Raw genomic sequence first — 25,023 nt, 5'->3', positions numbered from 1 at the left:
AGTGAAGTAATTAAATGAGGAGGAAACAAAACAAATAAGATTTTAGAAGCATAGAAAGGTACAATTTGTTAAGTGGTTGCCTTGTAGCCCTTTCCTTTCCTGTTGAATACTTAAATGGCTTTTTTTCCTGGCTAATCTGTTTGAAGTCTTGGGGATCAAACAATGGTTGTTAGGATGTCTTTCAAGCTTGGTTTGTCTTGAAGTGACTCTACCTTCCTCTTCTTTTTTTTATTCTGATTAGCTTCTTCATGTTCTGTCTAAATCGACTTCCATAAATGTATAGATATGAATTGTCTGTCCCTGACACCAGGAAGTAACCAAGTACGACCTCCCCTGAACAGGAAGTAACCAATGGTGATCTCCCCTGATGGATATATATATAACAGAGATATTGGAGCAGACATTTGCTTTTGTATTGAGCTGCAAGGACACATTTTCCCACTTAATACAACCATTACAATAAAACAAGCCAAATTAAAATGTGCCAAAAATCATAAGAGGCACATTTTTTTTCACTTAAATAAGATAGAAAGTATAATAAATTATCTGCCTCCTAACGAGTGCAAAATATATTTCTTTTTATTCATATTCACCTCAAACAAGGCAAACATTGCCACTGACATACATGTTACTGCTGTGAATTAGAAAATATGCCTGCAGGGACACTCAAAGAACAACAAACATAGAATTTCAATGGAATTTCAAAGTCTGGCAGTTTAAGTGAAGGAGGTATTAGATTAAAATGCTCTCCAGCATCGGGTAAGTGAAGGGGTAAAATTTTGTTGCTTATCGGATTAGTCAGGCATATTTTGGTTCAGGGGCCACTAGTGCTACAAGTTTGTCAGGGTACATTCTATTAATGTGCGTGCGGAGTGGGGGTAGGGTAACATTTTTATTGTCATTTTAGTGTCGCAAGCTAGCCAACATGTATGAATAGAGGGCGCATATATTTGCTACTATATATAAAAGAGAAAATTTATCTGCCGATGTTCGTCAGTTTATATTGGAAATGAAAACCATGGGGATTCTACAATTAAATAACAACTGTGTTAGAAAAGAAATATCTTACTTTAATGAGATATCATTTTTGCCAAAGCTTTCAAGTGTTCAGTTCGTTTCTCTCTTTTATGCCATATAAACCTCTTTTTCGTTTACTTAATATGCATAAAATTCAAATCTAAGCAAAACAACTATGACTCGGTGGGATGAATATTTATTTTTCTTTAAATGTAGAAATTCATTAATGTGAGATGATATTTTTCTGTGTTTTGTTTACTTCCTGTGTCTATAGAAGAAAAGAGGCAATTAGCTGAGCTAGTGAGGAAAGTTTATTCAGCAATTAAGTGCTATGAAATATTTACAGCAAAGAACAGCCATGACAAAGATTTTCTTTACTAAACTTCTACTCAACTTGAAGATTAATTAAATGTTTGCCTTTATATACACTACAGAATCTCTGAACTGAATCCCAACTCTTCTGATTGGTTAAAAAATGTGCATCTGTATTTATTAATCCAACCGGAAGTCTGTACTGAGCCATAAGCATACAAACAATTTTAGGCATTTTTTTTTTTGTGCCTTCCACCACTACAGCTTAACATCAAACTCATTCTAACAACTAATATTTCACAAAACTACAATGTTACAAAATTAACTTATGCGAGAACTTCATTACTTTTTGCAAACAACGGACGTCTGCAGGCAAGCGGAAAATGCAAATGGCGTCTAAAATCTGATCGATGGGTAAACCCTTATCAAAAAAACATTAACTTTGTTTACATTAAGACTTGTTTTAAGGCGATTTTGTTATTTATTATGTAAAATTTTATTTCTGGCTAGACTTAAAATTAAACACTTAATAAATTATCTGCATTTTTTTTTTTGAAAGACCTTCAAGCACTGGCAGTCGGAAAAATATGAGTTTTCTTTCATCTAGGTTATGAGCAGTATATTGATATTCAATTTATGTCCATAAATTTGTCATTACTGCTTATTTAAAAAGAAAAGCTTAAAAACAAGAACACATTTTAAAATATGTAAATCATACAACGAATAAAAAAACATTATTAATAAATGATTTTTCATAAGATCAAATTAGTATTTCATCACATCAATTTTATCACAAAAAGTATATGAAAGAAGAGGTAATGCCTAGGAAAATGCTCACATAATAATTTGTATGAATTACTATATTTTTTAAAGTAATTATAGTAGAAAAGTTTAAAAAAATATGGTAACAAAGAATATTCAGCGTTTCATCCTCATGAGAATTCATCAGGCTTATGCGAAGAGTTGTAGTTGTTGTGCGTTTTTATATAAACACATGGTATTGGATTTGCTAGTTAGCCAATCAGCTTCTTAATTGTAACCACACCCATGCTAATCAGCCAATTATGAATTTTAGAATATATATTTTCAGTAACACAGTAAGAAACATGAGCACATTACTATTATTTTTATTATTGTAAACTTTACCATACCTATCCAAATTCGCACCCTCTCTAAAAAAATAATTAAAATAAGTTAGATAAAAAAAATTATAGAGAATAGAACTACTCTACATGAAATTGTTAGTTATATTAAGTGAACATCAATAATATGTGCCTGGTAAAATGCTAATTTATTATCATAATGAATTATGGAATATATATTCTAAGCAACAGGGTGAATGCAATGTTACACACATGTTAACGTGTAGGGACCCAAAACGTTGTAGGCTCTGTCACAAGGAATAGAAGAAAGAAAGTGAAAAAAAATTCCACTCGTTGTTTCAGGTTTTAACAAAAGACATTTATTCCTTCTTCTCTAGCCTTGTGTGACTTCTTGTCTCGGCTGTGACATCACCCACATGTCTGTAAACTGATCATTGGTCTGTGTACACATTCTTTTTATCGTATTTCTCGTTGCCTTGATCTCACTTCACACACGGCTTGGTCATTTGGATACAGCTGCCACATGCACGTCCACACTCTGTTACATTATTATTTTATTTTATCACTAAACTTTACCAGCTAAGGGTGCCACTCAAACCAAACAATCTCCCAAAAAAACAACAAAAAAAAACGTTAAGATTTAAAACTAATACTGAATTTTTAATTTATTTATTTGCGAACTATTATCCTCATCTTTTAGTTGTTGTTTCCCAATGTTTATGCAAATTATTCCTCTGTCATTTGTCAGGTTGTTAACCGCGACGGGATAGGAATGTTGAATCTTCAACTGTATCTTCAGTAATTACTGCCTTCCATAGTTGTCGTCTCACCATGTTTTGGCCAACTAATCGTCTAGCCAGCTTTTGGGTAGGATTGAGATCTCTATCTTCAGACAATGCTCACCTGAAACTGAAGAGATTCAACATTTCTATCCACTGCGCCACGGGCCCCTAAGTGAGATCAAGGTTGTATTTTTTGGTCTTATAAATCCAAGTTTTTTTAAAAATTTTTATTTATTATCTGATCTTTCGTTGCCGTACTGAATGGTATATATTACTTAATTATTGGAATTCTTTTGAGAGGAGTAATTTGTATATTTTTATTTTATTTATTTACAGACTAGTATTCTCATCTTTTATAGTTGTTTTTTCACGACGTTTCGGCCAACTATTCCTCTGGCCTTCGTCAGGTTGTTTCACGACGTTCCGGCCAACTAGATGAATAATCCAACTGATACAAAGCTTTACAATGTCATGCGATGTTCAAATTAGGTATATGAACATCAAATTAGGTATATGAACATCAAATTAGGTATATGAACATCAAATTAGGTATATGAACATCAAATTAGGTATATGAACATTATGCATGTGTCCATGACAATCTAAGATTTTTGCCAGCTATGCATCATAAAGTTCCTTTCATCGATTGAACACCTACGGACGAGCCGTTTTTTTTTTGTTTGTTTTTCGTTTTTCGATGATAAAAAGTAGTTTCTTTAAGAACACGTCATCAGCATAGCGATTTAAAAGAGACAAAGGAAACAAGAGCTGCGGGAGGAAGGTGGGTTAAGCAATAATTCAGAAAGAGCTGCTATTGTTGTGAACTAAAGTAGCAGTAACACACCTTTGGGTCATTTATTAAGATGAATAAACAACACATTAACAACAGTGGAACCAATGAATAAGAACTACAGATGAAGATCTTTAGTTTGCAGAAGGATTGAAGTGATTAAGAAGCTGTGTCAAGGGGAGAAGGAAACAGAAATATAACCTTCAAGGTTTGTTTTAAATAATATATTCTATTATTAATATAGCACTAGCGGGACCTGTGGAAATTACACAAAGGACTCATTCATATGTAATATATTGATGTCGACATTCTATCGATGTTCAAGTGTAAATGGAGACGCTCTAATATTATTGTAGCTTTTTTTGTTAAAACTGCAAAAGTATTTATCTAAGCTAGCACGAACGCCCGGCAAAGCCCTGTTGTAAAGTAAGCTTAAATATGATACTTTAATTTTTGCAGATATCATATATATTATTACATAGTTAATGTTCTATCGATTTTTATATATTATAAAGTTGTGATTTCAAACATAAAAAGATATATCTATATGACTTGGGTGCATTAGCTTGAATCGAAACTGAAATAAAAACTTAACTTGAGTTCCTTCAGCCATAATCGAAACCGAAATCAAAACTTATGAAGAATTCTTGATAAAATTATTTAGAATTTTATTGTTTAAATATTGTTAGATGGATAACAAAATGAATCTAGGATGCAATGTTTAAAGAGAAACAAACGGCTGCAAGCGGACCAGAAAGTACTTTTCCATCTAAAAGTTTTTCTGTTTTGTTGAGAAAACTTGAAGCACTTACCTGCGACTCTCAGGAAGAGTGGCAGCAAAAACCTTTTGTGTGGGCGATGACTCTTTTTATATTGGTAGATGTTACATTTAACTTATTTGATTGGCTAACTGGATTATAAGAGGGATGGAGTGAACTGAATTTTGGTTGTGATTTCAGTTTGGGATTGGAGTTGAAGGAAATTGAATCGTTACCCTTATTACCAGACCGACAAGGTTCTACAATTTTTACCTAGTCACAGGTCGCAACAAACCATTGTTGCAAAATCCTTGTTAACCTCTACCTTTCAGTGGAGAAAGTTTCCACAGTTTTTACTGTTTTATTTTTTATACATCTTTTCAGTTCTGTTATGTATAATTCTAAGTTTATTCAATCAAATATCAATTCTTGTAAAACATAATATCATCATAATGATAAGAACAAAAAATCTATTTGATTACTGGAGTGCCATCAGTTATAATCGAAACCGAAACCAAAACTTATGAAGAATTCTTGATAAAATTATTTATGACAAGAAATGGAAGTACATAATAATTAAATGACCCGGATGTAAGTGTGACACAGAAAATAACACACACGCTCTCGTATTATCTATATAGATGATGAGACACAAGATGTATACTTTAGCGATGAGTTTACTGAAAACGAATTTTATTGTTTAAATATCGTTAGGTGGATGACAAAATGAATCTAGGAAGTAATGTTTAAAAGGGAAATAACTCTTGTGCTCTAAACTTATCTACTGTGCAAAAGGCAATTTAAGCATGTTAGCTCTGCCCATTGCATTGACTAGACGACACGAAACAAGGCAAATCTAAAAATAAGACGTATCAAGTTCGCCTTAGTGACAGACAATTGACCCCCCCCCCACCTTATTCATAGCAATTCTTACGGTCATAAATGTGTTATTGTTAATAAGTCATTTATTATTGTTGTATCCTTTTCATCCATTCATTTCTTCATATTTACGTCTTATTATTCACAAATACTTCACAATAAACATTGAAAAGAAATTAGCTTCTGAATTTTGAAAACGCAATTATTGGTTGGGATTTACTTTAAGACGTCAGAGAAAAGAGAAGAGAATCTGACAATACAAAGCGAGAGGACAGGTGACTGAATTTTCTCTAAAAGTCATGTACACACAGATAGTTCATCAAAGTTGACTTGTCACAAACAGGCACGCATGTCAACATACACACACAGTTTTGTTTTAAGTAAAATATCCTGACATTAACGAGATGTATACTTTATGTGAAATAGTAAAGGCATGTTTTTATTGGTACATGTAATAGTTGAAAAAGAATGCTTGAATTGATTAGGAAAACAATTTATGCAAAAACGTTATAACTGTAATTAGTTACATACGGAGAATTTTAATTTTGGAAAATATTAATTATGTTTTTAAACGAAAGTTAAAAAGTAAAAGTAGAATATTTATAGATGACAAGAAATCTAGTTTAAGATATGTTCTTTTATAAATATAGCAAAAAAAAAAAAAAATTAAATTAAAAGAAATACAAATAAAGAATTCAGTACATAGGAATCGTCATTTTTGCCCAGGCAATGCTGTGATGACAGCTAGTAGACTATACATCCATAAATCATAGATTTATAACTAAAAGACACTATAACTATAGATTCTACATATTTTTTTTTTTTTTATCACGGAATAAATAATCTTTGACAATTAACTGAATAAAACACAGACGAGAGACAAACGGCTGCAAGTAGACCAGAAAGTACTTCCTCGTCTAAAAGTTTTTCTGTTTTTATTGTTTTATATTTCATACATCTTTTCGGTTCTGTTATGTCTGATTCTAAGTTTATTCAATCAAATATCCATTCTTCTAAAACATAATATCATTATTATAAAAAGAACAACAACAACAAAAAAAAAAGACAATAATTCTGAAATGAATAGGTATTAATAACGTCTAGAAGAATTGCCTCCAGTCGAGATGTCCATTCTGACTTCTAGAATCTTATGCAACAATATTAATTTATTCTGGATTATTGACTCATTCTACATATTCAACAGTGTTTGTTGTCACTTTTTATTTCACAGAGGGTTAAAAAAAATTTTATTTTTTGTTCGTAAAATATTTTACTGGTAAACCTTTTACTTTTTTACGAACGTCTGCATGTTGAACATATAGACAAAAACCAGGGAAAAGAGTAAATGCAGACTATGAACGAAGAGACGAAATGGTAAATCTAATATATAAAACGCTATATTCTGTCTCCATATTTTACAACCCTCTCCTCTGAAACTAAAACTCGAAGGGCAGCGCTAGGGGCCTCAAATAATTGGATTTTTTACGGACCAATCTTTTATGGGTCTTTAGCCGGTTAAAATAGTTTTTAATGGGGTCACAAAGGGGTCAAAATTGAAGAAATCGTTATACATTTTGTATACTCATCTTAGTTTATTTTTAATCAGTTCATATGCGTGTCACGTTGGTACAGTAGTAACGTCACCAGCTTTGAATGCTACAGTTTTGCTTTCGGTTTCGATTCTAGCTGATGTTATCCGAATATTTTTATTTTTGTACTTTTGAAATTACAACTCTATGATAATATATATGAAATCTGGACTAATTAAAATATATTTAAGCGTATTTTACGACCGCCCCCCCCGCTAGTTACATATAAGTGAATGTAGCAAACTAGCCTCCCAAAGAATACAAAAACAAAGATGGCTGTGTGGGCAAGACAGCACACCGGGAACTATTCAAACGAGTGCATTTTGAACAAGCAGATGAATGGTGTGGACACAAGCCAGAGACATCACTAGAAAATAAAAAGCACAAAATCCTCTGGAACATGGAAGTAAAAACAGACAAAACATTAAAGCAAAGAGACTAAGCCTAATAACAATCAACAAAACCCTGCTAAATCATAGGTTTCGCTATATAAGCAGTCCACACAGTGAAGATCAAGAAAGCAGAAAAAAAAAAAAATAAATAAAGCAAAGATATGGAATTTACCAGGGAGTTGAAAGGGATGTAAAACTTAAAAAAACAAAAAAACAAAAAAAAAAAACAGTAATACCAATAATTGTAGGAACGCTAGAAACAGTTTTGAATCATCCAACCCCACAAAAAAATAAGATCTGGAAAAATTGGAATCAAAAGAAAGATTAACACCATACACTACACTACACGGCAATGATGAAAATAGCTGCAATATCAAGGAAAATCCTTGAGCGTAGAAACCACCCCAGTTAACCAGATAATCCTGACGAAGCACAGGTAATTGAAATAGAAACAGAACAAACATAAAGAGAAAGAACATTATATGAATACAAAGGAACTTAAACTACCAGAAATTCCATAATCTGATTCCCTTCATAAAAAAATCAGTGACCTCAGCCTCAGTTTGTACCACACAAAATTGTCATGAAGAGTTATGGAGGATCGAAAAGAGAGAGAGAGAGAGAGAGAGAGAGAGAGAGAGAGAGAGAGAGAGAGAGAGGACAAACAAAAAATATATATATATATACAGAACCAAGTAAAAACCAGAAAAAAGAATGCACACGACACACTTACCCAAGCATAAATAACTGAATGCAATTAGAAAATAATTTGAATCTACAAAATATCTGATAGAATTATCAAAATTATGGAAAAGGAATGGAAAAATGGAGATGCTGGATAATCTGATAGTCATATGAATACAGTTTCATATTCCAAGGAGGATCTCTGTCGTCACTTTTATTTTATCATAGCCATAATACCAATTAGCAATATACTCAATTGGTGAAATATCAACCTTGTGCCTAATTTTGTTTTGTTAAAATTTTTGTTTGCGAAATAAAATATATAAAAACAAATTAAGGAAAAGAATAAACTACCTCATGTATGACGATCTTCGTTCATCACTTGCAAAGCTTACCATGATCATGCAGTTGTTTTGTGGGATCAGAGATGGCTCGTCAGTCTCATCTGAAGTATCCCGTGAATATACAGCACCTGTGAAACGATTTCGTAGCAGAGGTGCTGACTACCCTGTCTTCTCAAATAGGAATGTTTCTTCTTGAATTTCTCAATGCATGTAGATTCAACAATCATGGCCCATTTGTGACTTGCAGTATGCTAGGAACATTTGCTTTAGTCTACTGAAGCTAGCATAGTGGATATGTAAGAAAAATCCTATAATCTGGCACCTCTTTCTGCTACCCTTCAAAAGAGATGGAACACCGGCATCATCATTAGGGAGGTGACGGTGTGTTAGATATTTGGCCCTTGTGCACCGAAAAATCATTATTTTGCACCAAAATCATGCACCTGGCATCTTAATGCCTGCCGTGTACACCTGAAGAACAATAATAATTATCAAATGTACCAAAAGGTCATTGGAATAAAAATGATAACAGCATATTAAAGAAACAAACTTGAAATTGTCAGAAAGTAAAGTTAAAACTATGATGTTTGAAAGGTCAATTTTGACAAAAGGTTATGCAGGTGTAATCGAAGTCAGTTAGTCCAGTGAATCACGGGAGTTAAATGAAATACACTTGTGGTGTAGTTAAAAAGTTACAGGAAAGTAACATTCTAAAAAGGGCGTTTCAGATGGTCAAAAATGCTTATATAATAACAACCGAAAAGGATATCATGGTTGGTTGATATTTGGGTCGAGAATGTATTTGAAAAAAATCCTATGCTACACGGAGACCAATGTATGCCAATATCTAAAGAAAACCATGCACACACAAAAAAAGGGAAAATGCAACACACAGAGATGACTGAGCGGCAGCAAAGAAAAAGAAAGAAAAAAATGAGAAGAAAGAAAAGGTAGGTAGCTTTCAATTTTACCTTGCATGTTCTGCTCTTGTTTAAAATTAAGGCACGACGCACACACACGCACACACACACATATAGTATTGTGTTATTGTTAAGTGTTGAGACATTATGTTGAACAAAGATGGCGGTAGTAAATCAAATCGGTGAAGAATCAATGCAATCACGATCTCGAGTGTTGAGTAATTCTTAATAATAAAAATGGCAGCGAAGAATCAATGCAGTTGTGATTCAGTCATTTCAAGACGGAGGTTGATAGCGAACTGACTTGAATCCAAAATTCGATATTTTTATAATGAGGTTGGAGTTTTCTAATTGGTTGATTGTCCTAACCGTAAGTTATAAGTAAGATCGTCGAAATAATTGGGGTCATACCCTCATTATAAATCAAAAACATTTTAACAATTTTTGTGCTTAATTGTTTTGGTTCAGTTCTATTCTGATGTTGAGAGTCCCTTCTGTTATCCGTCTATAATTTAAAAATACTTATTAGATTCATAATGGAACAACATACTTTTGCCGATTTCGTTCAGGATCTGATTTTGAGTTAAAAAATGTGGCTTGTTCGATGACAAATATGCTGAGAGGCAAGTCCTCTTTAAAAAAATATACAACTGCTCACATGAAAAGAAGATGGCAGGTTGAAGGGCATGCAGCAATACTTTAAGTTGTGTTGTCAACGAAAACAAGTGTTAGGTAGTTCTTCTTATAAGGGGCTCAGTTGGCCAGTTTGTTTGCAGGTTAATGTCTAATAACCCATGAAACGACTTAAGAAGATTGTCGGAAGGTTATTACTGTTGCCAACCCCAATGCATGTATAGTTGGGTTAACTAATGCAAAACAGGACAGAACGGAGGTAATTCAAGACTATATTCCCCTTCGCTAAACATGTTCTAGACATTTCTGAGCCCTATCCAAAGACTCATATAAATCTAATCTATATATTAATAGGATAGTGTGTGTGTTATATATTTTGTGTCACGCTTCATCCGAGTGTCATTTAATTGTCATGGGCTTCCATTTCTTGTAATTGATAATTTTACCAAGAATTCTTCATAAGTTTTGGTTTTGGTTTTGATTATAGTTGATGGCACTCCAATAATCTATTTTTTTTATAAATAATTTTATCAAGAATTCTTCATAAGTTTTGGTTTCAGTTTTGATTCAAGTCATATAAATATATTTTTTTACTTTTGAAATCGCAACTTTATAATATATAAAAATTGATAGAACATTAACTCTATGATAATATATACGAAATCTGCAAGAATTAAAATATCATATTTAAGCATACTTTATGATCGGACTATGCCGGGGGGTCCCTGCCAGCTTAGATAAATACATTTGCAGTTTTAACAAAAGAGCTACAATAATATTAGAGCGTCTCCATTTATGCTGAAAATCTACAGAATGTCAACATCAATATATTACATACAAATGTGTCCCCTGTGAAATTTCCACAGGTCCCGCTAGTTAATACATAATTGCATTTATAGATATGTATAGTGGTTGGCCAGAGGATTATGCAGTTTCTAACAAGAAGGCAGAAACCGTGGTACATCTGTCAATCAATGAGATATTCCCCAGATTTGGATCCCCACTTCAGCTTTTAACTTAGCAAGAGACTATTAAGATAAATTATGAAAAAAGGCATTAGAGGGCCTAAATGTACATCATGTGATCACGTTATTTTATCATCCTCAGGAAGGTTGTGAAGTTTCATAGGCACGACGTTCTAGCCAAAAAAGTAGATAACAATGAACAGTCATGAATCAAATGTTGGCGGCTGTCAGATTCCATGTGAAGGAGACCACACATTTTTCACCCTTTTACTTGCTCTATAACAGAGATGTTATCCTGCTATTAGATAATATTAGGTTGGTGCAAAAATAATGTCGTTTTTTGGCGTTAAACTTCAAGTCAAAAAAGCGACGTTATTTTTGTACCAACCTTATATATTGACACCTCGTCAGGTATAATGATGAACATCGTGAAATTGCCCTACAAGAGTAGCATCACTACTTCACTTTATTTAGGAAAAATATTGGGAAAGCAAAAAAGGATGATAGATGTGTCCCTGAATAAAACAAAAGACATAGAGTTTAAGATTGATGATTTGGAATATTATAAAAATCACCAAACAAGAAATAAAATTTGATGTGTGCTAGCGGTCATATTATGCAGAAGTCCAAAACAAACTGGCTCTGTTTTGTATAAAATTAGAGACGCCATTGACTGTTTCACTTACAAAGACGCATACCAAACATCTCCAAGTGGTGTCTCTTGATGAATGGGAAATTCCCACCACAGAGAGGTTATTACAGAAAATCAAATTGGATGTTTTAGTGGAATCTAGTGATTCAGACAGGGGAATGTGCCAACTTTCTAGTGCAGAAGTTTCAATGTCGATGTAGGAACTCGGACAATGGGTCTAATGTCCCATTGATGAAATGCCGTATCATGGCATGTAGTAGAATGCCAGGAGTGGAGAGTTATGTGAAGGACGCGTCTAGTAACTCATCCCCTAATCGGAGTGATTCCTTGGAGAAGTGGTCATCTTGATCTACACATATAAAGAATGTTCCAAATGAATTACTATGTATGGAATTAAGTGATGATATTCAGGTGGCCTGAACATCCATTGAGCTCACTCTCTATCAATTTAAACAAAAATTCCATGAACAGAGCTTCCATCCTAGAACTATCTGTCTGTGGAACACAATACCATATGTCTGCTTCCTGGCTTCAAATCTAATTTAGATAATCTTGTCTTACATAAGTTCCATTGTAACTGATCCTGTTGTCTCACCATCTACCTAACACTTATCCCTTATCCTAGAGTGACCCCTCGACCTTCGTAAGTGGTAACTCCCAAGTAAAGAAAAAAAGAAAGTTGTTGTCTTCGTGAATATAGCTGAAATACAACACGGCTAAGTGGTTAATGACACAGACTGACAACCACAGTGTGCCAAGTTCGAATCCAGTTCATTTCACAGACGCACTTTTACTTAGGGATGTTAGCAACCTTCATGTGGTCCCTCCTGTAAATACCCGATATCTTTCTAGAAAAAATTCTAACTGGAAAAGATATCAGGAAAACGAATGCAAACAATGATTATTTGCTTCATTCGAAATGAATGACTGATACTTAACACGAGCAGCAGCATCACTTGGTGGAACAGAAACTAGTCAAGAAGGGTACAGGAGGATGGAAAACCCGAGGACAGAGAGCACAACCTAGATACATAAAAGCACAGAGATTACTGGAATTCTAAGGAGGTTTATTGTCACTCGGATCCCAAAGAAATATAATAGCCATTTATCAAAAAAATCTCAATGATAAATGCCTCTTGTAAGAACATTAAGTGTTTTGCAATGGTGATCGAAAGAGATGAAGAGTACTGAAAATCTGAGAAAGCATTTTTTTTTTCACTCAGATTCCAGGGAATACCACCTGTTTTTGCCAGTGAGTGATCATTGTTAATGCATAAGGAGGGACAACTGTTCTTTATATAATAGGTGGTGACGCTATCATGAGATCCTCATAGGTTGTCTTCTATAATATAAATCTCACCTGTTTGTTTAAATGTATGTATGTATGTATGTATGTATGTATTCTGCCTAAAACTTTCGACAGAGATGACGGATTTTCACGAGATCGGTATCATTCTTAAGCTCGACCCTTCGGAGGACAAATATCAAAAAATAGGCTAAAAACATTAATTCCTTCACTCTTAACTGAGCACTTTTCTACAAGGAGGAGTCGCTTTTTTGCTGATATTTTAGAAAGTCATCCCCTCTTTTCGATTGACTAGCCTTAATTTAAACCTTCGCCACTTCCAATTTGGAGATGGACGCAACAGCAAAGACAGCACGTTTGTTTTTTCACATTCTTTTCTTCCTTCGCAGTAAGGATTCGAACCTGCCTGCCTACTATCCCCCCCCTTTTTTTTTCTCAACACACACACCTCCAAACACCCAGGCAACGCCGGGTACCCAGTCTAGTATTAAATAAAGATTGAAGGAAAGAAAACATAACTCAAGAGAGGAGTAAATTCTCAATTTTGTTAGCCTCAATCACTGAATGTCCGTGAACGTCATATCCGCTAAAACGATTCAAATAAATTTTAAGATGTTTAAAACGCTATTGTTGTATAATTCACTAATGGAAACTAAAATTCAGTCGCGATGAAAACTGGAAACAAAAATTAAAATAACTTTAAAACACATTTTTCTTTAGAGAAATTTATAGTACCAATTAAACGTTTTCTTGTTTTAAAATCAGGTTCTTTAGTTATATCAACTGGAGCTAAAAAAGTTACAGTTTAAATGTTATTTAATTAATTAAAATAAAGACTTTACTTGCATTTCAATAAAAAGAATTTATTCTATATTGTTGAATATTATTAAAAGATTTATGGAAGCAAAACGATTCTGGTTTAATATATGACCTCCCACCACCACTTCCCCGCTAAAATACTATCTATGGAATCTTTATCTTTACTATCATATAAAAAGAACTTTGTCTCTGTGAGCGTGTGTATATGTGTTTGTGTGCGTGTGAGACAGTTCGTTCCGTATGGACTCCAAAACGGCTGGGCCAATTTTTATAAAATTTCACACAAAGGTGCTTTACGTGTCTGGGAGTGTTCTTATGTAGGTTTTGTATTGGAATGCACGTGATAAGTATTGAAAATCGATAATAAAAAAAATCCCATCAAAGAAGTCCGATTTTGACCAAAGTTAACATTTTTATACAGCCTAACATCACAAGTGCATTTAAGAAAATTTATCACCACACAAGCAGAAAGTCCAGTATATAAAACCAACTGTAGATTATTTTATAAAACAGGGGTGCATTCGAAATGAATATTTCTTTTTTAGGGCACAATTGAACCATGATACCTGACTTTTGTACATTTCATTTTAATTCAAGTGATTATGTAAAAATAATTTCATAAAATTAACGGTTCTTTGATAAGACAGGGGCGCGTTCGAAATGAATGTTTCTGATTAGAGCACGGCTGACTATCATACTTGACTTTTGCATTTTAAACTTTAAGTGAAGCCAATATTTACAGATAATTTTATAAAATCAACAGTAGATTCTCTACAGTGCAATGTAGATTATAATGTATTGTGGACTAAATTCCTGGGGAGAAGTATGTGAAGCTTCCTCCTGATACACTGCGAGGATGGGGTGTCCCTTACTAGAGCAGGCAATCAATTGATTTGATTAAAAAAAATGGGCGATTTCATTGATTTGATGACGATAAAAGTATTGGAGAGTGGAACATTTGTTGATCCTCATTCGATCCCGGACAACGTCGGGTCTCTCGGCTAGTTGTTAATAAAATTTACAATCATTTCTGCAATCCAACCATATTTCATGCAAATAAACTTCAGTCTATGCCTCATTTATCCACCATATTCCAGTCATGAATGGCTAACAGTTTTTACTGCATTGATGCATGCAAAAGAATAATCTTAGAAATGTATTAAAATCAGAATACAAGAGAAAAACATAAAGAAGTTCATTCTAAAGCAATTAGAAATCTAACTAAAGCACTCATCGACACCAGGTGGGGTGGGGGGTTAAAATTATCATATTTAAAACTAAAACATGGAAATGACGAGACAGAATAAAAAGTCAGCATTTTTTTTTTTTCAGAAGTTGAAAATTGTCAAAAAAAAAAAAAAAATGTAGAATATAATCTTTATCTTCAGATCACCTTGGCCTTTTGGTTAAGAGCAAATTGTAATATCTGTTCTGATACTACACTTTATCTTTTCTGTCCTCAGGCAGTGAGAGAGAAATCTTTCTAGACTGAGGCAATTTTTGTTTTTTGTTCTAGTACGAAATGCCTCTTTTTGGGTAGCTGGATATACCTCAACATAAAAACACTGAACTTTTTTATTATTTTATTATTCAATTTTCACCCCAAACAAGGCACAGTGCCACTTTGAAGTAGGGGGCTACTATCGAGGACATAAGTTGCAGGGACATTATGAAGGGAGATGAGCAGCAAGATATCTGTTCACATTGCACTTGAACTTCTGCATGTCAGTACAGACGAGAAAGCAGAATCCTAGAAGGGAGTTCCAAAGTCTAGCAGTTCTGGGAAAGAAAGTATTGGAGTAGAAGGCTTTCTTAAACCTAGGGATCTCTACTGTGTAGGGGTGGGATTTAGCTGCTTGTCAGGTTTGTCGGAGATATTTACATCGAGGGGGTACAAGTGCTTGTAGTTCATCAGAACATTCACCATTAAAATATTTGTAGAACAGGCAGAGGGATGCAATATTTCATCGATGGGACAGCTGAAGCTTAGATGACAGTTCAGGTTGGCGACTCTCTTTTGAACCCTATTCAGGAGAGAGAAACTAGTAGCAGATGCACCAGCCCAAATGTGACAACAATACTCCATCCATGGGCGAATGGTGGCCTTATAGAGATACAGGATACCTTCAGACGTAAGTAGCTTTCTAGCACGGTAGAGAGAGCCCAACTTCTTTGTATGGGCCTTAGCAATGCTTTCAATGTATCTGTTCCAACTTATGTTCCCTATGAACGTTAGGCCGATGAGCATATTTTGCTACAATGTTTTTGATGGTAAGTGTAGCATTTATTATTTTATCTGATGGCTATATTTCCAGCTCAGTTGCATGCCGTGTAGCTAGATTTTGTTTAGAAGCACAGGGCCAGAATCAGGAAAAACCACGCTGTTTACTGACACTTGACACATAAAAAATAATTTTCATTCTTTCTTCCATAAAGGTCACTAATTCTCTGTGACAATAATATAAATAATAATAATATAAAATAATTTTAGAAGTTAAAAGGAGAGTCTCACAAAACAGAATGGTTTTGTTATCATGTCTCAATGACAGTAGTGCACAATAATGCTTAAGAGCAGGTGAAACGCTTTTTAGCCTTGGTGAACAATTACTTAAAAATCCCAGTAACCCAGAGGAAAAGCAGCCGGTCTATAAAAAGCTTGCCTCAATTAAGGAAATGACTTCCAAGGAAACCTAACCAGAGATAAGCTTCGAAGTCTTAATGTTGAGTGATCTTTGGGCCATGATAAATGGTGATACCCTAGTAAAAAAAAAAGTCAATTTCTAAAAACTGTCCAAAGAATCAGAGTCGGACCTTATACCATCCAACTTTGCAATCTTGAATTTTTAATTGAATTAAATATTTTGGCAGTGTTTGTAATATAGCCCGTATTGATTCATAGCAATTTTTAAAAATATGTCTTCATAAAAACTCCAGGTCACTGTTGATTACCAAGTTTAGTTCATGATGGAGAGAAGTAGTTTCACTTCTATTTACTTAATAGCTAATGTAATTGATATCATTGCTTTAGAATGCAGAACTTCAAGAGATATATAGGAATGGAGTTACACCAGCTATCAAATATCTATTTTAAGATGAAGTTAATTGCAAATGGAAATTTTTGCATAAGGATAATCTTTCCTAATCTCGTGTTCCAAAATTCATAATGATCGGTTAATCAGTTTAAGAATGAATCCTGTACATATAAAAAAATACCTCACTTTTAAAAAATTGAAATCTTCTTTTTCAAAGTATTTCAGATATTCGAATTATATTTAAAACGATTATAAGCCCAAACAATGTTATTTTCTTTTGAAAATAATTTTTTATTTATTTTCAAACCTGAATATTTTCCACATAATACATCTTCTTTAGAGGTAATGGACATTTTCTTTTCTTTTTTTTAATATGATAATACTAATATGTTAATATTAGTCGCTTTGTTGTAAAGCAAGCAAAAACAATACACAGATTTGCTACAAACTATCTAACATGTTCAATACAAGCAGTTATTGTAAAGTGGTGTAAGGAGCAGAATTATGTTCGGTTTTAAGAGGAATTATTTCAAAGCTAGAGTTATTCACCAAAACTCGTGAACATGGTAGTTTGGTTTGTGTTTAAGAATTAAAACGAAATTTTATTCTCAGTTGCTGGCCTGATGTCCTACACATAGATCACCTAACAGAAAAGATACTATGGGAAACGTAAGTTTTTGTCTAATACTTAGCACATGCAATTTTTTCCTCCTTAGAAATAACTTTATACATTCTTCTGTTTAAGGAAGCAATGTATTTAATTGGATATTTTATCTATGCATAACATTTATGTCGTAGACAAACTATAAATAAATGAAATGCATTTGCCCTGTATGACCTTTTGTACTATCCAACACATCAGTTATTGCCAACTTAATACAAAATGAATTCTAGCAACACCCCACGTGCTCAGCGAATTAATTCAAGTTCTCTACCCATGCATTGCTAATCTTGATAAAATAGAATACCAAATATTCTAATTTCATAGAATAGGATATCCCTTTATGCAGACACAATCACTTTTATCTATTCATGTGTAATGGAACTTTTACATATTGTCCTGCGAGAATGCAAAAATATAAAAACCGGACATATGGATCTTGTGACGTGCATGCTAAGATATTTTCACAGAAGTTCTAATGTATATCAAGTGTTTATGCACAGAAGGTTCATTCACAGTGAAAAATGATGCAAATGCAGATTATTAATAAATGCGTACGTATAAATAAGTATAAGTAAATTAATAAGAATGCATCAATAATTAATAAGAGATTGAATAAAAAAGAACAACCGAGTTCATGAGAAAAAACAGTTCTAAATGAGAATCTATATAATAAAAATTTGAGAAAGCAATTTCGTTTTTGTACGTACATCATCACCCGACGTCGCATTTTTAAAAGATGCGATGCAGAAAAAGTAATTAAAAAAATATTCATTTGATATTGTTGTCGTGTCAGATGTGAAACTAAGATACATTTTCTTGGCCTTCGAGCTACGGCAAACCGGAAAACAGTGGATGATCTATTATTTAGCAAGGTATGGAAGGGCCTTACCAACCAATTTTTCTTGGTTTCTTTTGTTTATTCCCCACTTCCTTGCCAATGAAATGAAATCTCTCTCTCCATATATATATATATATATATATATATATATATATATATATATATATATCGATTAGAGCCTGAAGAAGGAATAGCAGTGACGCTGATACCCTTCCTTCACAACCCAGGCGATCGTTGACTTGCTCCACTACATAGTCAACCCGCGACTTTTGTGCTTGAAAAAAAAAAAAAAAAAAAAAAAAAAAATATATATATATATATATATATATATATATATATATATATATATATATATATATATATATATATATAAAGTAAAAGATGGTCACACACTTTTTGAAGACACTTATTTTTAAAGTAAAATTTAAATGGGAATTTGAAAACTTTGAAGTGTCGAGTGCAATAATAAAATCATTTTTATTAACTGATTTTTTTTTTGCAAGTCCGATATTTCGCTAATCTGTAGCCTCAGAGTCGAAAGTCCGGTTCGTGAATTTTTTTTTTCTTTTTCTTCATTTTGGTGTTATGGCGAAGAGAAGAGAATTTACGTGTTGTTCCGGTGATTTCAAGTGTGTAGTGCTCCCGTTTCGAGCGGGATTTAAAGTAAAAGATGGTCCCACACTTCGTCATAACACCAAAATGAAGAAAAGGAAAAAAAAAAATTCACGAACCGGACTTTCGACCCTAATGAGGCTACATATTAGCGAAATGTCGGACTTACAAAAAAATCAGTAAATAAAAATGATTTTATCATTGTACTCGACACTTCAAAGTTTTCAAATTCCCATTTATATATATATATATATATATATATATATATATATATATATATATATATATATATATATATATATATATATATGATTCAATAAATTTTTTTCAAATTTACGTTTAACTTAAGTAGGACAGTCCCTTTAGTGATTGTGGTACTGTGGTGACTGAGATAGTTCTAGTTAAGAGGAGGATAGACAATTTTAAATATTTGTGGCCAAAGATGACCACAGACAGTCATTAACCCCACACTTTTGATTGGCTTTGTGCCTAATTTGTTCAATTTGTATTTTTTTAATATTTTGTGTAAACAAATATTTCAAAATCTGCTTTGTTCCAAAAAAAACAAACAAAAAAAACATCATGGGGTCTACATTAATACCAAACGTCCATAGAATGGAAATATGTCACAAACTCTGACAAGGGTTTTGGGTGTAGACCATATATATTGTGAAATTACATTAATCAAAGTGCTTTGGTAAGTATGTTTTAGTTTAGACAAAGGAAGTACAATAATATATATACAAATGCCGAAAAATACAACTGTTTAATTTCCACAAGTTCCATTAATAATTAAATAAAATATTAGCATCTGATTTCACTTATAATTGTAAAGAATTCTACAAAGAATTAAAAAAAAAAAAACAAGTCAAAAACTATATGGTCCCCCGACTGATGCCTTGAATTTTAGGAGAAAAATAAAAATTAGTACCAAATGGTATGTTTTCACCTCTAAAACACTGTGGGACTCAAGCCTCAGAATCTTACCAGGGTCAAATATTATGTTTCCAGAGGTGTATCCATGTGATCTTGCTTTTAGGTAAAATTTTCAGCAAAATCTAATGGTTGGAAAAGATTCTATATCCCGAAAAGTGCTATTTTTGGCCATTTTGACGACTTTTGACCTCTTCATGATTTGACCTAGATTTTTATCCAAAAATCCGAGAATGTTCATTTCCTCCCTTGGGTAGTTGTAACGTCATGTAAAATTTCAGAAAAATGTAATGAGTAGTTATTGAGAATTTTGGGAACGAACGGATGAGCGAATGAGGGTGAATTCTAATGTCCAAACCCGACTAAGTCAGTGGAACAATTATAGTATATGATTTAGGTCATTATTTTAGGCAAATAAATTTTTTAAAAATTTAATTCTTAGAACTGAAGTGGATTATACAAATAGGAGACACCAGAAAACATGAGATCGACCAGGGATAGACATCTAGATGCCATATTTATTTGTTATACCAAAGGTGAGTTAATCAACGTTTGTGGTTCTAAGGCTGTTTTCCTATATATTTTAGTGACATAAAATATATGCTAAAATATTCCTCAGCTTTGAAATTGATTGAGTTATGTCTGAAAAGCAATCCATTTTAATTCGTTAATTAGTCAGAGTTTGCAATGTACTCAATAAGTGAACTATATCTGAGTATGGTTCTGTTTATCACGTTCTTCCTCACTCATTGTTGATTCAACCACTCTCTCGTAGTTTTTAATGTCTCTGTGCACATTTAAATACATTCACACACACATATGTACGTGACCACATAAATGTATCACATACACAAATCAATGTTCATACATAAACATACGTATAATTATATAATTCCAAACATAATCATTAATATTCATATATAAATATATATTAACACTATCAATTCAGATTTCAATTTTCAATTTATGTGCTAATAAGCAAAATTTATAATTACCCACATCTATTTTGCTAATAACATAGATAAGCCATTCATTGGAAAAAAATCCAAGGATTAAGGAAAAAAAAAGGTATTTATACTCCTTGTCAAATAATAAATTTTGTTGTGATTCTACATAATTTAATTCAGAATTTCTATTTATTTATCTCTCTCTCTCTCTCTCTCTCTCTCTCTATATATATATATATATATATATATATATATATATATATATATATATATGCACATACACGAATCAATGCTCATACATAATTATACATACGGCACAATCATGTTGACACACTGGTTCTCACCAGATCACTGATGTTAAGCAATGTTGAGCCTGGCCAGTACCAGATGGGTGACCATTTGGGAATACTAGGTGCTGTATGTGCTCTCTGCTTACTTCAGCATTGTCTTCAGGCGTCCTGATCTTATATATACTTGCAACTGGAATTAAAACAATGCCAACTCAGGAAAGGTGTGGGTAGAGAGTGCACAACTCTTGCCACAAAAATTTGAAGCGCAGATGTCCTTCACTGGATATTCATCGTGTGTCAAGATTGAATGGACCCGTGTATATATATAAAGTTTAGATGAATTCTCACGCAAATGAAACGTGGAATATTCTGTGTAGCTTAATTGCCATATATATTTTCATAACTTACTTCCTAGCTTTACCTATGTATTGAGCACTGTTGAAGTAAATACTGAAAATTTACGAATAAAATTATATCTTCGTATATTAATTTATGCGATTAAATGAAGTAGTTATATATATATATCCAAATGAAGTATATATATATCTAAATGAAGTAGTTATATATATATCATATAAAAGTTACTTTGTGTGTGTGTGTATGTGTATGTGTGTGTGTAAGAGAGAGAGAGAGAAAGAGAGAGAGAGAGGGAGTGTGTATGTGTGTGTGTGAGAGAAAGAGAGAGAGAGAGAGAGAGAGAGAGAGAGAGTGTGTGTGTGTGTGTGTTCCTTCCTTCCTCATAAGTTCCGAAACAGCTGTGTCTATCTTTTTCAAATTTCACATAAAGCTATTTTATGTCTGGCAGTGTTCTTAGATATGTTTTGCACAGAAATTCATCCGATAAGTATCAGAAATCGAAAAGAAATCCGATCTTAAAAATGGTCTTTCTTCTCTTATAGATAAAGAAGAAGAATTTTTACAGGGGAATATTTTATGTTACACCGGCCAAGGGAAATAGTAAAAGAAAGACTACGTTTAAGATCATCAAGCCCAAATATCAGCTGACATCATATTGTAAACAAACACAGACAGAATTTGATGAACGACATTATTATTATTATTTTGTTATTTTTTTTTTTTTTTGCAAATTAGTCCACCGGGCAAATTATTCCTCATAATATATAATAATCAATCTGAATCCACTGTGAAAAATTTCCCCCACTCTATATCTGTGCCTAAATCAAAACGCGGATTCCATGAACAAAGCTTCTTTCTTAGAACTGCATGCCTGTGGAACTCTGTTCCGTCTGCCTGCTTCCCACCTGACTACACCTTGGATGTCTTTAAGTCCAACGTTAACAAATTCCTAATGAACCGCCCCCTTAATTAAACACTTCATCAAATCTCCACACTAACGTAATGTACTTGCAATAACCCTTATCCCTGAGTGGCTTCCGGGCCTTGATAAGTGGTGATCACTGTGTAAAAAAAAAAAAAAAAAAAATAGCGGATTGATTATAATTAATAATACATACGCAATCTGCATAAGTTAAAATATCATGTTTAAGCGTATTGTACGACTGGGCAACGCCGGGTGGCCAGCTAGTATATTTATAAACTAGACTTTCGAACCTGTTAAAAACGGACAAAAGTTATAACCTTAGAATGAGTGTCTTTATGCCAAATTGATGGTTGAGTATGATTAACTTTGTGCTTGTCTTGTGTTAAATACTAATCCTTATTAATTTCTAACTCTGCATCTGACAGATACCATAATACTTAGTTCATTGCACCTTATCATAACAAAGGTCCATACAAAATTTTAGCTAGATCCGACCAGTAGTTTCCTAAAAAAAAAGTGAGTTTGACAGACAGAAAAATCTACTAAGAGAAATATAATATAGATATGTGATATAGATATGTGATATAGATATGTGATATAGATATGTGATATAGATATGCTGCTTTTTTTTTTTTTTTTTTTTTTTTTTACACGGTGGTCACTACTTATCACGGCCCGGAAGCCACTCATATGTAGAATGACATTTATTATCTTTCGTTTTTAAACCCTGTTTCTGAACATTGCTGTCAATGGGATGTTTAGATACACGCAAGGATGCACTGGTCCTCGTATCTTTACGTCTGCCTAAAGATATATATGAAAGGGTTCTCACCGGGATACACTTTTATAAGCATACGTATAGATGGATCCAATTTCGAAATCAGAATGGCTACATTTACCCCCCCCCTCTCCTCCTACGCATACACATACTTTGTACACTACATATAATAACACACACACACACACACACACACACACACACACACACACACGTATATACAGATGTAAAGCATTTTCTACCCTTCTACTTTACCTTCATTTACCCTACACCCACCACATATTCCAAATAGTTTCCTACAAGCTATCTCATACTCGAGAACAAATCCTATAGAAATTTGTTATCAGTTTATCTCCATCTTATGGGATATCTAATATATCACATTGTAAGAGCTAAAAAATTCTCTATTTAGCAGAACAGAGAACACTGTCTACCATATAAAGCAAGGGACCACATCCGAGCCACTAACGTCTTTAATCCAGCCCCGCTTATGTAAAAATGTAAAAATTTTCATGAAAAATATTTTAAAAATGGAAAATAGTGAGGTGGTTTTTCTATTTATTCAGAAAATGATTAAAAGAATGACGTTTGGAGAATCAATTTCATTAAAAATCAAAACTAACGAGTAATCAGTATAATACATGCCCGGGTCATTTTTTGTTTTTATTTTTAGCTCAAAAAGTCAACAATATAGCACCTGTTTCTAAAACTATGGCGACTCCTGATCTCAAGGCATGGAATTGCATCTCTTGGATTGTTAGCAAATAAGTGATTTTTACGCCCAAACTCTTTAACAAATTTGAGGGCACTTCTACACTATTAGGACGAAATTTTGGAAATCGCAATACTGAATTTCACATGTATCTATGTATTCCCCGTATTTTTAAGATGATTATATCCAAAAATTATGAAAATCGATAAGGTAGAAAATTATTAAAGAAAATAAAAAAAAAATAGAATTTGAAGAAAACCATCGTAGAACACAGGAGAGTTTAAAAGGGAGGTAATTTTCCGTTTCGATTTAAACATGATGGCCGTAATTTTTTACCTGCTGAAATGATTAAAGTTGTTTTTGTTTTTAAATAATTCCGTAATGTTCAGGTAATTTCGACTGCATAAATTGGAAGCTACCATTGCATTTTATTAGAATTGACAAAAAAAAAAAAAATCAGCAGAAAACATTGTTTTTTTATCTGAAAACTCCATTTATCAAGTACAAAATTTCGTCCTAATAGTGTAGAAGCGCCAATTTGTGTTTATTTACCTGAAACAAATCCAAAAGAAATAAACACCCCATTAAAATAGTAAGTTAGATAAGGTTGCTTATATCTTTTCCATGTATTTTAAAATGTAGATAAATAGTGATATGCGATTTTGAGTGTTTACTAACCCATTCACAACTTTTACATTTTAATGGAATTTTTAAAAAAATATTTTTCAATTTTCTTTCTTTTTTCCGGTAAAATTGATTAGGAGACACGTCTGAAATATTTTTGAAGAATTCCTGCTTGCTGAATCTAGTGGAATTCTGACAGCAATCATCTAAACAGTATGATTGTATATTTGGTGCTAATATAGAAATAATATATTTGATGCTAATATAGAAATAATATATTTGGTGCTTATATATAGAAATAGTATATTTGGTGCTTATATATAGAAATATACAGATGAAATATATCGGTTCAAAATAAATCATCAG

General features: G+C 32.9%; 1 protein-coding gene and 1 pseudogene across 13 annotated transcripts in view; one reads left to right on the top strand and one right to left on the bottom strand.

The window, feature by feature from the left end:
- Window positions 1-25,023, bottom strand: part of LOC145286100 (calcium-activated potassium channel slowpoke-like) — a 561,744-nt gene that overhangs the window by 222,218 nt on the left and 314,503 nt on the right. The window lies entirely within an intron of this gene.
- Window positions 21,279-21,395, top strand: LOC145286620 (5S ribosomal RNA; annotated as a pseudogene).

Source organism: Euprymna scolopes, chromosome 10, assembly GCF_053919585.1.
Source record: "Euprymna scolopes isolate OS-2025 chromosome 10, ASM5391958v1, whole genome shotgun sequence".
Classification (NCBI taxonomy): Eukaryota; Metazoa; Mollusca; class Cephalopoda; order Sepiida; family Sepiolidae; genus Euprymna; species Euprymna scolopes.
This window is presented reverse-complemented; position numbering and strand designations above follow the sequence as displayed.